The sequence below is a fragment of the Olea europaea genome, unplaced genomic scaffold, assembly GCF_002742605.1.
Source record: "Olea europaea var. sylvestris unplaced genomic scaffold, O_europaea_v1 scaffold687, whole genome shotgun sequence".
Classification (NCBI taxonomy): Eukaryota; Viridiplantae; Streptophyta; class Magnoliopsida; order Lamiales; family Oleaceae; genus Olea; species Olea europaea.
This window is the reverse complement of record NW_019265259.1, coordinates 171,302-185,094: the sequence shown is the minus strand read 5'-3', so window position 1 is coordinate 185,094 and position 13,793 is coordinate 171,302. Positions and strand designations below refer to the sequence as shown.

The 13,793-nt window shown below is 31.4% G+C and overlaps 1 pseudogene; it reads left to right on the top strand.

Moving 5' to 3' along the window:
• The first annotated feature begins 8,265 nt into the window (after window positions 1-8,265).
• LOC111390528 lies at window positions 8,266-11,183 on the top strand (annotated as a pseudogene).
• Window positions 11,184-13,793: the final 2,610 nt, after the last annotated feature.

The following is a 13,793-nucleotide window of genomic DNA, read 5'->3' as shown; positions in this document are numbered from 1 at the left end:
GTCAAATTTGATTGAAAAGGTGCCAAAGAACTAAACCTAGGAGGAATTATAGTCATATTTGGCTGGAAATCCGCTAAAAACAGAATCAAATTTAAATTTGAGTCAAATTTGATTGAAAACGCGCCAATGAACTAAACCCATGAGAAATTTTTTTCAAATTTGATTGGAAATGCTTCAATGAACAAAATTCAGATGAAATTTTAGTCAAATTTGATTAGAAATACACCAATGAACAAAACCCAGGGGAAATTTTAATCAAATTTGATTGGAAATGCGCCAATGAACTAAACCGATGAGAAATTTTAGTTAAATTTTATTGGAAACTCGTTGATGAATAAAACATGTATGAAATTTTTGTCAAATTTGATCAGAAATGCTCCAATGAATCAATTGAGGTGATATTTTAGTCAAATTTGGTTAGAAACATGCCAATGGACAAAATTCAAGTGAAATATTAGTCACGTTTGATTGGAAATGCGCCAATGAAATAAATCCATGTGAAATTTAGTCAAATTTGATTCAAAGCACACCAATGAACCAAATCCAAATGAAATTTTACCCAAGTTTGAATGATAATGTGCTATTTAACAAAACTTGGATGAATCTGCAGTCATATTTGATTTGAAGCACGCCAATGAACAAAATTCAGATTAAATTTTAGTCAAATTTGATTGGAAATGCGCCAAAGAACTAAACACCTGTGAAATTTAGTAAAATTCTATTGGAAACCTGCTAATGATAAAACTCAACTCAAAATACAGGCAAATTTGATTTGAAACACGCCAATGAACTAAACCTAAGCGAAATTTTAGTCAAATTTGACTGGAAATGTGCCAATAAACTATACATATGTGAAATTTTAGTCAAATTTGATTGGAAATCCGTCGATGAACGAAACGTAGATGAAATTTTTGTCAAATTTGATTTGAAACACGACGACGAACAAAACTTAGGTGAAATTTTAATCAAATTTGATAAGAAACACGCCAATGAACAAAAACCAGGTGAAATTTTAATCAAAATTGATTGAAAACCCGTCAACAAATGAAATGAAGATGAAATTTTAGTAAAATTTGATTGAAAACGCGCCAATGACCTAAACCTTAGAGGAATTTTAGTCAAATATGACTGGAAACCTTTTAATGAACAAAATCAAATTTAAATTTGAGTCAAATTTGATTGGAAACGTGTCAATGAACTATACACATGAGAAATTTTAGTCAAATTTAATTGAAAATCCATCGATGAACGAAACGTAGATGAAGTTTTTGTCAAATTTGATTTGAAACGCGCCAATGAACCAAACTCAGGTGAAATTTTAATCAAATTTGATTAGAAACATACCAATGAACAAAACCCAGGTGAAATTTTAGTCAAAATTGATTGGAAACCCGTTGACAAATGAAATAACAATGAAATTTTACTGGAAACCCGCGAATGAACAAAATCAAATTTAAATTTGACTCAAATTTGATTGGTAATGTGCTAATGAACTAAAACCATGAGAAATTTTAGTCAATTTTGATTGGAAACCCGTCGATGAACAAAATGTAGATGACATTTCTGTCAAATCTGATTGGAAATGCTCCAATGAACCAAAATCAGGTGAAATTTAAGTCAAATTGGATTAAAAACACGCAAATGAACAAAACCCAAGTGAAATTCTAGTCAAATTTGATTGGAAACATGTCAATGAAATAAACCTATGTGAAATTTAAGTCAAATTTGATTGGAAGTGCACCAATGAAAAAAATTCAGATGAAATTTTACTCAAATTTTATTGAAAATGCGCAATTTAACAAAATTTGGATGAAATTGTAGTCATATTTGATTTGAAACGTGACAATGAACAAAATCTTGACAAAATTTTAGTCAATTTTGATTAGAAACGGGCCAAAGAACTAAACCCATGTGTAATTTTACTAAAATTCAATTGGAAACGCGCCAATGATAAAACTGAACTAAAAATTTAGTCAAATTTGATTACAAACATGCCAATGAACTAAATTCAGGTGAAATTTTAGTCAAACTCGATTCGAAACCCACCGATGAACAAATCGCAGATGAAATTTTAGTCAAATTTAATTGATAACGCACCAAAGAACTCAACCTAAGTGGAATTTTAGTTAAATTTGATTGGGAACCCGCTAATCAACAAAATCAAATTTAAATTTGAGTCAAATTTGATTGGAAACTCGCCAATGAAATAAACTCATGAGAAATTTTAGCTAAATTTGTTTGGAAACCCACTGATGAACAAAACACATATGATTTTTTTTGTCAAAATTGATTGGAAACGTGCGAATGAACCAAATTTAGGCGAAATTTTAGTCAAATTTGATTAGAAACATGCCAATGAATAAAATAAGGTGAAATTTAAGTCAAATTTGATTGGAAACATGCCAATGAATAAAATAAGGTGAAATTTAAGTCAAATTTGATTGGAAACACGCCAATGAACTAAGCCCATGAGAAATTTTAGTTAAATTCGATTGGAAACCCGTCGATGAATAAAACACTGATGAAATTTTTGCCAAATTTGATTGAAAACGCACCAATGAACCAAACTCAGGTGAAATTTTAGTCAAATTTGAGAAGAAACACGCCAATGAACAAAAGTCAGGTGAAATTTTACTCAAATTTGATTGGAAACGTGCCAATGAACTAAATCCATGTGAAATTTCAATCAAATTTGATTGGAAGCGCACCAATGAACATAATCCAGATGAAATTTTACCCAAATATGATTGATAAGCGCCATTTCATGGAATTCATATGAAATTGTTGTCCTATTTGATTTGAAGTGCGACAATGAACAAAATTCAGGCGAACTTTTAGTCAAATTTGATTGGAAAGGCACCAAAGAATTAACTCCATGCGAAATTTTAGTAAAATTGTATTGGAAATGTGCTAATGATAATACCTAACTCAAAATTTGTTCAAATTTTATTAGAAATGAGCTAATGAATTAAATCTAAGCAGAATTTTAGTCAAATTTGACTGAAAACCCAGTTAATGAACAAAATCAATTTTAAATTTGAGTAAAACTCGAATGGAAACGCACAAATGAACTAAATCCATGAGAGATTTTAGTCAAATTTGATCAAAAACCCGTCGATGAACAAAATGCTGATGAATTTTTTGTCAAATTTAATTGGCAATGCTCCAATGAACCAAACTAAGGTGAAATTTTAATCAAATTTGATAAGAAACATGCCAATGAATAAACTTCAAGTGAAATTTTAGTCAAATTTGATTGGAAATGCGCCAATGAACCAAACTAAGGTGAAATTTTAATCAAATTTGATAAGAAACATGCCAATGAATAAACTTCAAGTGAAATTTTAGTCAAATTTGATTGGAAATTCGTTGATGAACGAAATGCAGATGAAATTTTAATTAAATTTGATTGAAAATGCGCCACTGAACTAAACCTAACTGGAACTTTAGTCAAATTTGATTGGAAACCCGTGAATGAATAAAATCAAATTTAAATTTAACTCAAATTTGATTGGAAACAGGCCAATGCACTAAACACAGGAGAAATTTTAGTTCAGTTTAATTGGAATCTCGTCGATGAATAAAACGCAGTTGAAATTTGTCAAATTTGATTGGAAATGCGCCAATGAACCAAACTCAAGTGAAATTATTGTCAAATTTGATTAGAAACACACCAATGAACAAAAGTCAGGTGAAATTTTAGTCAAATTTGATTGGAAGAGTACCAACGAACAAAATCCAAATGAAATTTTTACTCAAGTTTGATTGAAAACGTACCATTTGACAAAATTCAGATGAAATTGTAGTCAAATTTGATTTGAAGCATGACAATGAACAAAATTCGGATAAAATTTTAGTCAAATTTGATTGAAAACACGCCAGAGAATTAAACCCATGTGAAATTTTAGTCAAATTCTAGTGAAACACACCAATGATAAAACTCAACTAAAAATTTAGTCAAATTTGATTACAAACATGCCAATGAACTAAACCCAGATGAAGTTTTACTCAAATTTGATTGGGAACCCGTCGATGAACAAATCCAAGATGAAATTTTAGTCAAATCTGATTGAAAATGCGCCAAAGAACTAAACCTAAGTTGAATTATAGTCAAATTTGATTGAAAACTCACTAATGAACAAAATCAAATTTAAATTTGAGTCAAATTTGATTGGAACGTGCCAATAAACTAAACCCATGAGAAATTTTAGTCAAATTTGATTGGAAACCCTCCGATGAACAAAACACAGATGAAAATTTTTTCAAATTTGATTGGAAACGAGCCAATGAACCAATTTCAGGTGAAATTTAGTCAAATTTGATCAGAAACACGCCAATGAACATAAACCAAGAGAAAGTTTAGTTAAATTTGATTGGAAATGTGCCAATGAACAAACCCATCAGAAATATTAGTTAAATTTGATTGAAAACCCGTCGATGAATAAAATACAGATGAATTTGTCAAATTTGATTGGAAACATGCCAATGAACAAAATGATCATTGTCTAAAAGTTCTTCAAAGATGTATCATTTAAAAGGCATTTTACATTCACTTTGTTTGAAAACACTAATGTTGGTCTCTAATTTCAATTCTCTTGCCGTAAATTTAGTTTCAATAAATAATGGTTGAAAGTGCAATTAATCGAAATACATATTTAAATACATGTCAGCATGAGTATTATACTTTTGAAAGAGTATTTATTTGATGTATTTCACATGTATTTCCAAGGTAAAACAAGTGGAGAAAAAAAAATGTTGAAAAGTCAAGAATATCAGCTGTCTCGATAAAATGGTCATAACTCGAGATGTAGTTATCAAAACAAGGAAATTAAAATTGGGTTGGAAAGGTAAGATATATATCTACAACTTTCATGTTTATCATGAAGTCAAATTCACATCATAAGGCAGCCAAACTTACCGTGCAAAGTTCAACTTGTTACCTGCCGGATATAACTTTTCTACCTTTGAAGCAGCACTTATTATTTTAGACATATCTGGAGTTATAGAGATCCAACGGACTTGATATTTTCACCAATGGAAAGCTAACTCAAGTGGAAACAATTTATCTGTTGATCATAAATCCAAATTCAAGGAACAAAGTATTCGAAAATTGACATCAATTTGCATATTCCAGCTATCTTGAAGCTGGACAGAAACAAGTTACATTGTCTACTTGCATTTTGGATGTTCCTTTGCCTATAAAAGGGGACCTTGGCCAAGGTTTTGAGAGCATCGATTCCTCTTTATCATATTCTAGTTTCCTTCATTTTCTTTGTAACATTTCATTATGTATTTTTAAACCATTAGCTAGATCTAGGGGTGAAACTTTGGTGAATGTGTAGTATTGTCTTTGATCTTTCACTTTGTTCTTCAATGTTTGTCTTCTTACTTGGTTGAAATATATGTTCTACAAATAGTTTTGGTTTGTTAAAGGCTTTGATTTATTGTTGACAAATTTTGGCACAATAAATGCTTAGATAATCTCTACATACCAACAACTTATTTTGATATATTCTCTCAAACAATTATCAAGAACTATCTTTTCGTATATTTTTGATCAATGATCTATCTTCCATATGAGATCACTCTCTAGTTGATTTTCATATGAGTTAAATAAAAGATCAAGAGTAATTTCTACTCATTCATCCAAAGTGAATCCCCAACGCTCTAGTGTTTTTCTTCATCGTATTTTCACAAACTATTCACTACTCATAGACTAGTTTATTTCTTTCCAATTCCATGTGGTTCGACCTCGGACTTCCGAGTAATCTACTTGCGACAACCTGCACTTGGGTTTGCAACCTTAAAGTTGTAGCAAGTTTTTGGCGCCGTTGCTGGGGATTTGCGTCAAGGATTATTTTTTGCTACTTTCTGTGAGGTTTTCTTCTCTTTAATAATCTTCATAAATCAGATACACTCGTTCCTTTTTCTATCTTATTAATTTAGTTATTTTACTTTAAAGGAAGGCCGAGTCTCCTTCATTTTTTTTATTTTCTATTTATTTTCTTTCTTTAAAGGGAAGGCTAAGCCTCTCGAACTACCTTTTCTTTATTATATGGTTGACCATGCCACATAATTTTTGTTCTTTACATTATTATATGGTTGGCCATGCCACATAATCTTTGTTCTTTACATCTACTTTGTGCTCTTTTATATCGTGAATTTAATTCTCATCGTTTAGTTAAAGAAAATTGTAAAACTTTCTTTAGTAATTTTTTTGACTCACCTGAACACTCACTCACATCTTCCACCATGGCTAATAATGAAAGCGTACATGATGAAAATGAAAACCAACAAGCACGAACCATGCATAATTACTTGCAACCTCCTCGAAATTTTGCTCCTTCATATTTCATTTTCCCTCTTAATATTAATAATTTTCGATTCAAGCCTGGTATGATTCCATTACTTCCTAATTTTCATGACTTAGAATCCAAAAGTCCATATTTGCATCTTAAAGAATTTGAGGAAGTATGTGCCACATTTAACAATCAACTTGCCCCAATGAAATTGTTAAGTTGAAATTGTTTCTTTTTTCTTTAAAAGATAATGTAAAAACTTGGCTTAACTCTTTAAAACCTAGGTCGATTGGCACATGGCAAGAAATGCAAAGTGATTTTTTGAAGAAATTCTTTTCAGCACATAAAACTAATGCTTTGAAATGACAAATCCAATTTTTTTCCCAAAAAACCAATGAAGTGTACTTTCAATGTTTAGAAAGATTTAAAGATTTGTTAAATACTTGCCCACATCATGGTTTTGAAAAATGGCGTACTATAAGTTTCTTTTATGGGGGCTTAACTCCTGAAACAAAACAATTTGTAGAAACGATGTGCAATGGTGAATTTTTAGATAAAGATCCAGATGAAGCTTTAGAATTTCTAGATCATTTAGCTGAAAATTCTCAATCTTGGGAAACAGTAAAACCAATAGAAAACTCAATCAAATCTAATCTTGCTAGTTCTAGTGGAGAAAAATATCAATTGAGTCAAGATGATGATCTAAATGCTAGGATTGCTAGTTTGTCTAGAAAGGTTGAAGCTATGGAATTAAGGAAAGTAAAGGAAGTTAAACCCGTGCAAAATGATGAAATTTGTAGCATTTGTGAAACTTTTGGTCATCCAACGCATGGTTGTCCTAACATCCCGGTTTTCAAAGAAGTTTTACATGATCAAGCTAATGCTATGAACACTTTTAAAAATCATTTTCCTTCTCCATTCCCAAAAACATATAATCAATAATGGAGAAATCATCCCAACTTTAGTTGGAGAGATGATAATCGTGTTCGTATATCACAACCTCAAGTACTTTCAAAATTTCCTTCTTTTCCACCACCACAATCAAAGACTCTTGAGAAAGCATTGTAGTCTTTTATGCAAGGACAAGCAAACATTAATAATCAAACTTCACAAGCCATCAATGAAATCAAGAACACACTTTCTTTATCAACCTCTTCTTTGCGTTCTAAAGAGAAAGGCAAATTTCTTGCTCAACCTCAACCAAATCCTTCTGGGCAATTTAATGTAAATGCTTCTAGTTCCTCTGAAAGTCAACAAGAAAATGTCAACTCCATCATGACTCTTCGTAGTGAAAGAATTATTGACAAAACCATCCCTTCAAAAGAACTAAAATCGAGTGGGACTTCAAAGCAAGAAGATGATGTTTCCAAAACTGAGGAAAAAATCATTTCTAAACCTAGAGTTGAAAAATGTCCCATTCTAGCTCAATTTCCTTAATGATTGCAACCAATTTCAAAACTCAACCATGATTCTAAAATTTTTCAACTTTTCAAACAAGTTAAAATTAACATACCATTATTGGATGCAATCAAACAAGTTCCTTCATATGCAAAATTTTTAAAAGACTTGTGCACTGTCAAGAGTAAACTTAATGTTAAATAGAAAGCATTTTTTGACAAAGAATGTGAGCTCAATCATTCAATAAAACACTCCACCTAAATTCGAAGATCCTGGTTGTCTAAAAATTTCTTGTGTGATTGGGAATAATAGGATAGAGCGTGCTTTGCTTGATCTTGGTGCTAGTGTTAATCTATTACCTTTTTCTGTGTATGAGCAACTTGGTTTGGGAGAGCTTAAACCAACGGCAACAACACTTCAACTTGCTGATTATTCAGTAAAAGTTCCAAGAGGGGTTGCAGAGGATGTTCTAGTTGAAATTGATAAATTCTATTATCCTATTGACTTTATAGTTTTGCACACACATCCTGTTTTAAATTCAAATGCACAAATACCTGTCATTTTATGACGTCCCTTTCTTGCTACTTCAAATGCATTGATAAATTGTAGAAATGGTATCTTTAAACTCTCTTTTGGAAATATGACTGTGGAAATGAATGTTTTTAACATTTGCAAGCAACATGATAAAAATAATTTGCATGAAGTAGATTTGATTGAACAACTTGTTGATGATCAGTTTATCGCTACATCTTCATCTGATGCTCTAGAATTTGAATTTAATGATAATTCTAAAAATTCGCATATAATTTCTTTGTTGAATTATTTTCAGGAGAAAAAAACAAGTGATTGGAAATCAAAGTTTGAAAAATTATCACAACAGTCCAATATATCCATGATTTCAATTGTTCAGAGGACAAAGCTCGACTTAGAGCCATTACCATCTAATCTGAAATACTCATTTTCGGGTGAAGATGAAACTTTTCAGGTAATAATTTCTTCTCAACTTGATGCGCACCAAGAAGGTAAGTTGTTACAAACTTTAAAAATGCATAAAAATGTTTTAGGATGGACCATAGCTGATATAAAGGGGATTAGTCCTTTGATTTGCACACATAAGATTTATTTGGAGGAATATGGTAAACCTACAAGAGAAATGCAAAGAATGCTTAATCATGTTTTAAAAGAGGTGGTAAGAAATGAAGTCATTAAACTCTTAGCTAATGAAATCATTTATCCTATTTCTGATAGTGATGGGTAAGTCCAACCCAAGTTGTACCAAAAAAATCTAGTGTTACTCTAGTAAAAAATGAAGAAATGAGTTAATTCCAACTAGAATTGTTACTGGTTGGCGCATGTGTATTGACTATAGGAAACTCAACTCAATGACTAGGAAGGATCATTTTCCTTTACCTTTTATGAATCAAATGTTGGAAAGAGTAACAGGACATGAATTTTATTATTTTCTAGATGGATATTCTAGGTATAACCAAATTGAAATTGTACCTGAGGACCAAGAAAAGACCACTTTCACATGTCCCTTTAGTACTTTTGCTTATCATAGAATGCCTTTTGGATTATGTAATGCACCAGCTACATTTCAAAGATGCATGCTTAGTATTTTTAGTGACATGATTGAAAGATCTTGGAAGTTTTCATGGATGATTTTACTATTTTTGGGGATTCATTTGATGATTGTTTAACTAACTTGCAAAAAGTTTTAGTTAGTTGTGAAGAAAAGAATCTTGTGCTCAACAGGGAAAATTGTCATTTTATGTTCACTAAGGGCATTGTACTTGGTCATATTGTATCACCTAACGAAATTGAGGTAGACAAGTCTAAAACTGAATTGATTTCTAATTTGCCTACTCCAAATAGTATTAAAGAGGTAAGGCTTTTTTTAGGACATGCTAGTTTTTATAGAAGGTTTATCAAAGACTTTAGTACCATATCTAAACCATTGTGTAATCTCTTAACTAAAGACATGCCTTTTGAATGGACTAAGTTTTGTCAAGAAGCTTTTGTTAAACTTAAGAACATGCTTACTTGTGCTCCTATCATACAACCTCCAGATTGGAATTTCCCTTTTAAAAATATTTGTGATGTTAGTGATTATGTTGTTTGAGCTGTCTTAGGCCAAAGAAAATATAAAAAACCTCATGTCATTTACTATGCAAGTAAAACTCTCAAGTGAATTATTCCACCACTGAAAAAGAATTGCTTGTTGTAGTGTTTGCTTTGGACAAATTTTGATCATATCTTGTTAGCTCACCTATTGTTATTTTTAGTAATCATGCAGCTTTAAAATATCTTCTCTCTAAGAAAGATACTAAACCTAGGTTAATTAGGTGGATTCTTTTACTCCAAGAACTTGACATCGCCATTCGAGAAAAGAAAGGAGTAGAGAATGTTGTAGCTGATCACTTGTCTAGGCTTACTTGTGATGAATCATTTGAAACAACATCGATCAATGATACTTTCCCTGATGAACAAATTTTTAGTGTTTCTAACTTGCTTTGGTTTGCTGAAATTGCTAATTTTCTTGTGACGGTTAAATACCATCCATTGGAATGCCCAAGACAAAAACAAATTCTTCAAGGAGGTAAGAAATTTCTTTTGGGATGATCCTCACTTGTTCAAATGTTGTCCAGACCAAATAATAAGAAGATGTGTGCCAAATAATGAAATCCAAACGATAACTGCCTTTTGCCATTCTGAAGTATGTAGTGGTCACTTTTCTTCAAAGAAAACTGCTGCAAAAATCTTGCAATTTGGATCTTAATGGCCAACTCTTTTCAAAGACACATGTGAATTTTGTAAAGCTTGTGAATGTAGTCAAAAATTAGGTGGGATAACTCGTAGAAATATGATGCCACTGACACTTGTACTTGTTATTGAAATATTTGATTGTTGGGATATTGATTTTGTGGGTCCATTCCCATCATCTTTTGGTTATTTATACATCATGGTAGGAGTTGATAATGTTTCTAAATGGGTAGAGGAAATTCCTTGTAAATACAATGATCACAAAATTGTTTTGAAATTTTTGAAAGAAAATATTTTGTCAAGATTTAAAATACCTCAAGCCATTATAAGCGATGGGGGTTTACACTTTTGTAATAGACCTTTCAATGCCCTAATGAAAAAAATATGGGATTACTCATAAAGTGTACTCCTTATCACCCAAACACTAGTGGTCAAGCTGAACTTGCAAACAGAGAGATTAAATGCATTTTGGAAAAAACAGTGAATCCAAATAGAAAAGATTGGTCTTTAATCTTAACTGATGCTCTTTGGGCTTATCGTACATCTTTCAAAACACCCCTTGGTATGTCACCTTATCGACTTGTTTTTGGAAAGCCTTGTCAGTTACCTGTTGAATTGGATCACAAAGTATTTTAGGCTATTAAAATGTTTAATTTCAATTTGGATGATGCAGGTTCACTTAGGAAACTTCAACTGAATGAGTTGGAAGAAATCAGGAATTAAGCTTATGAGAACTCTCGAATATACAAGGAAAGAATGAAGGTATTCCATGATAAAAGCATTGTTAGAAAAACTTTTGAGCCTTCCCAAAAAGTGCTTTTGTACAACTCAATGTTACATTTATTTCTTGAAAAATTACGCTCCAAGTGGACTGTTCCTTTCATTGTCAAAATTGTTTACCCACATGGAGCTTTAGAAATTGAAAATCCAAGTAATGAAAATATTTTTAAAGTCAATGGACATCATTTGAAACCATTTTTTTGAGAATTTCTCTAGATTAGAAGAGTCCATTGCTTCACATGATCCTAAAGATTGATATCATTTTCTCATTGTTTTATTTTGTATGTTTTTTTTCAGTTTTATAATGTTGTGTGGTTGTTTTAGGTATGTTTCTTTTATTGTCATTTTTTTCTTCTCTATTGAAATTGAAGGTTCATTTTGTTCGAGTTTATGTAGACTCTCCAGATAAAGCTCAAAACTTGTCCCTTTGTTTAAAATTTTGCTCCTTACTGTCCTTCATACATTTTGCACGTTTAATCTTTACATTGAGGACAATGTTTCATTTAGGTTGGGGGAAAAGGAACCAAAATGTTCAAAAAAGAAAAAAGAAAAAAAAATAGTTCTTACTGATCGATGATGATATTATTTGAAATCATTTTCATATTGTTATGACTAGGGAATGACGCTTTGATTTAGTTGAAGCTTGTTCATGCTAGATTGATTAACATTGAGCACAATAATCTTGAAAATCACATATTATTTAAATTGGATCAATGGATATAATATGTAGAATTAACTATGATAAAAAAAATAATAAAATAAAATTCTACTAAACCAATTCTAGGATAGTTTGGGGTGGTTGAGCTATTGTCGGGAGTTGTGTTAAATTTTATGTGGATTGCTTAAGATCAATGAGACGACAATTAGGTGAAAATCTTAAGTTAAAGATCGATTTTTGAGAATAAGTGTTTAATGAGGGGTATTGCACTAATCATTGCATAGAAGGGAAAAAGTTGCCATGTTGTGAAGCTACCCTAAAAGAGCCCAATGAGGACAGTTATATATATAAAAAGATATCAGACTAGTGCATGAAATAGAATACTCATGGTAAACTTGAAAAAAGTAGGTGCATGAAACAGAAGACGCACTGCATGCCTTGAATAAGTTCCAAACACTTATTTTAGAGAAGTAGACCTTTGATAAGAGATTAGTAGCTTAGTTGATTCTTGGAGGTTGAATCAGTCAAAATTAAGGAGAATCCTCATTTATCGATGTGTTGAGCTACAATTAATAAAATCTAACTAAACTAGAGAGGATGAGTAATAGTATATAAATTTAACTATAAATCACACCTCTGGAAAATAGTTATAAAATCAAGTTTGAGGGTGTGCATTCCATGAGAGAAGAGAGAAACAATTGACCATTGAGGGTCGGGATGAGTCCAATTTGAAAAAGTATGTGATTGAATTGATCATGCACACACACACATTGGTCGATCATTGGACAAGTTAGACTATGTTTCGATCACAAACCATATAAGCATTTTGTTAAGCAGTTTCAAATCCTAAGGCAAATGCGACAAGCTATTTCATTTGAACTATTTTTGAATTTTTATTGCTAGAGACTAGTAATATCTTGGTTGGGGAGTGTGATTAGAGTCTAAAAGTGCTTCGAAGATGTATCATTTACAAGGCATTCTACATTCACTTTGTTTAAAAACACTAATGTTAGTCTCTAATTTCAATTCTCTTGCCGTAAATTCAGTTTCGATAAATGCATGGTTAAAAGTGAAATTAATCGAAATACGTATTTAAATACATGTTGGCATGAGTATTATACTTTTGAAAGAGTATTTATTTAATGTATTTTACATGTATTTCCAAGGTAAAACAAGTGGAGCTAGTAGAGAAAAAAATGTTGAAAAGTCAAGAATATTAGCTATCTTGGTAAAATGGTCATAACTCGAGATATAGTTATCAAAACAAGGTGATTCAAATTGAATTGGAAAGATAAGATATATATCTACAATTTTCATGTTTAATAAGAAGTCAAATTCACATCATAAGGTAGCTAAAATGTACCGCGCAAAGTCCAGCTTGTTACCTGTCGGATATAGCTTTTCTACCTGTGAAGCAGCACTCATTGTTTTGGACATATATGGAGTTATAGAGATCCAATAGACTTGATATTTGTACCAATGGAAAGCTAACTCAAGTGGAAACAATTTATCTATTGATCATAAGTCCAAATTCATGGCATTTGACATCAAGTTGCATGTTCCAGCTGTCTTGAAGTTGGATAGAAACAAGTTGCATTGTCTACTTGCATTTTGGATGTTTCTTTGCCTATAAAAGGGGACCTTAGCCAAGATTTTGAGAGCATCAATTTCTCTTCATCATATTCTAGTTTCCTTCATTTTCTTTGTAAAATTTCATTATGTATTTCTAAATCATTAGCTATTGCTAGGGGTGAAACTTTGGTGAATGCGTAGTATTGTCTTTGATCTTTCACTTTGTTCTTCAATGTTTATCTTCTTACTTGGTTGAAGTAAATGTTCTACAAATGGTTTTGGTTTAATAAAGACTTTGATTTATTGTTGACAAATTTTGGCAC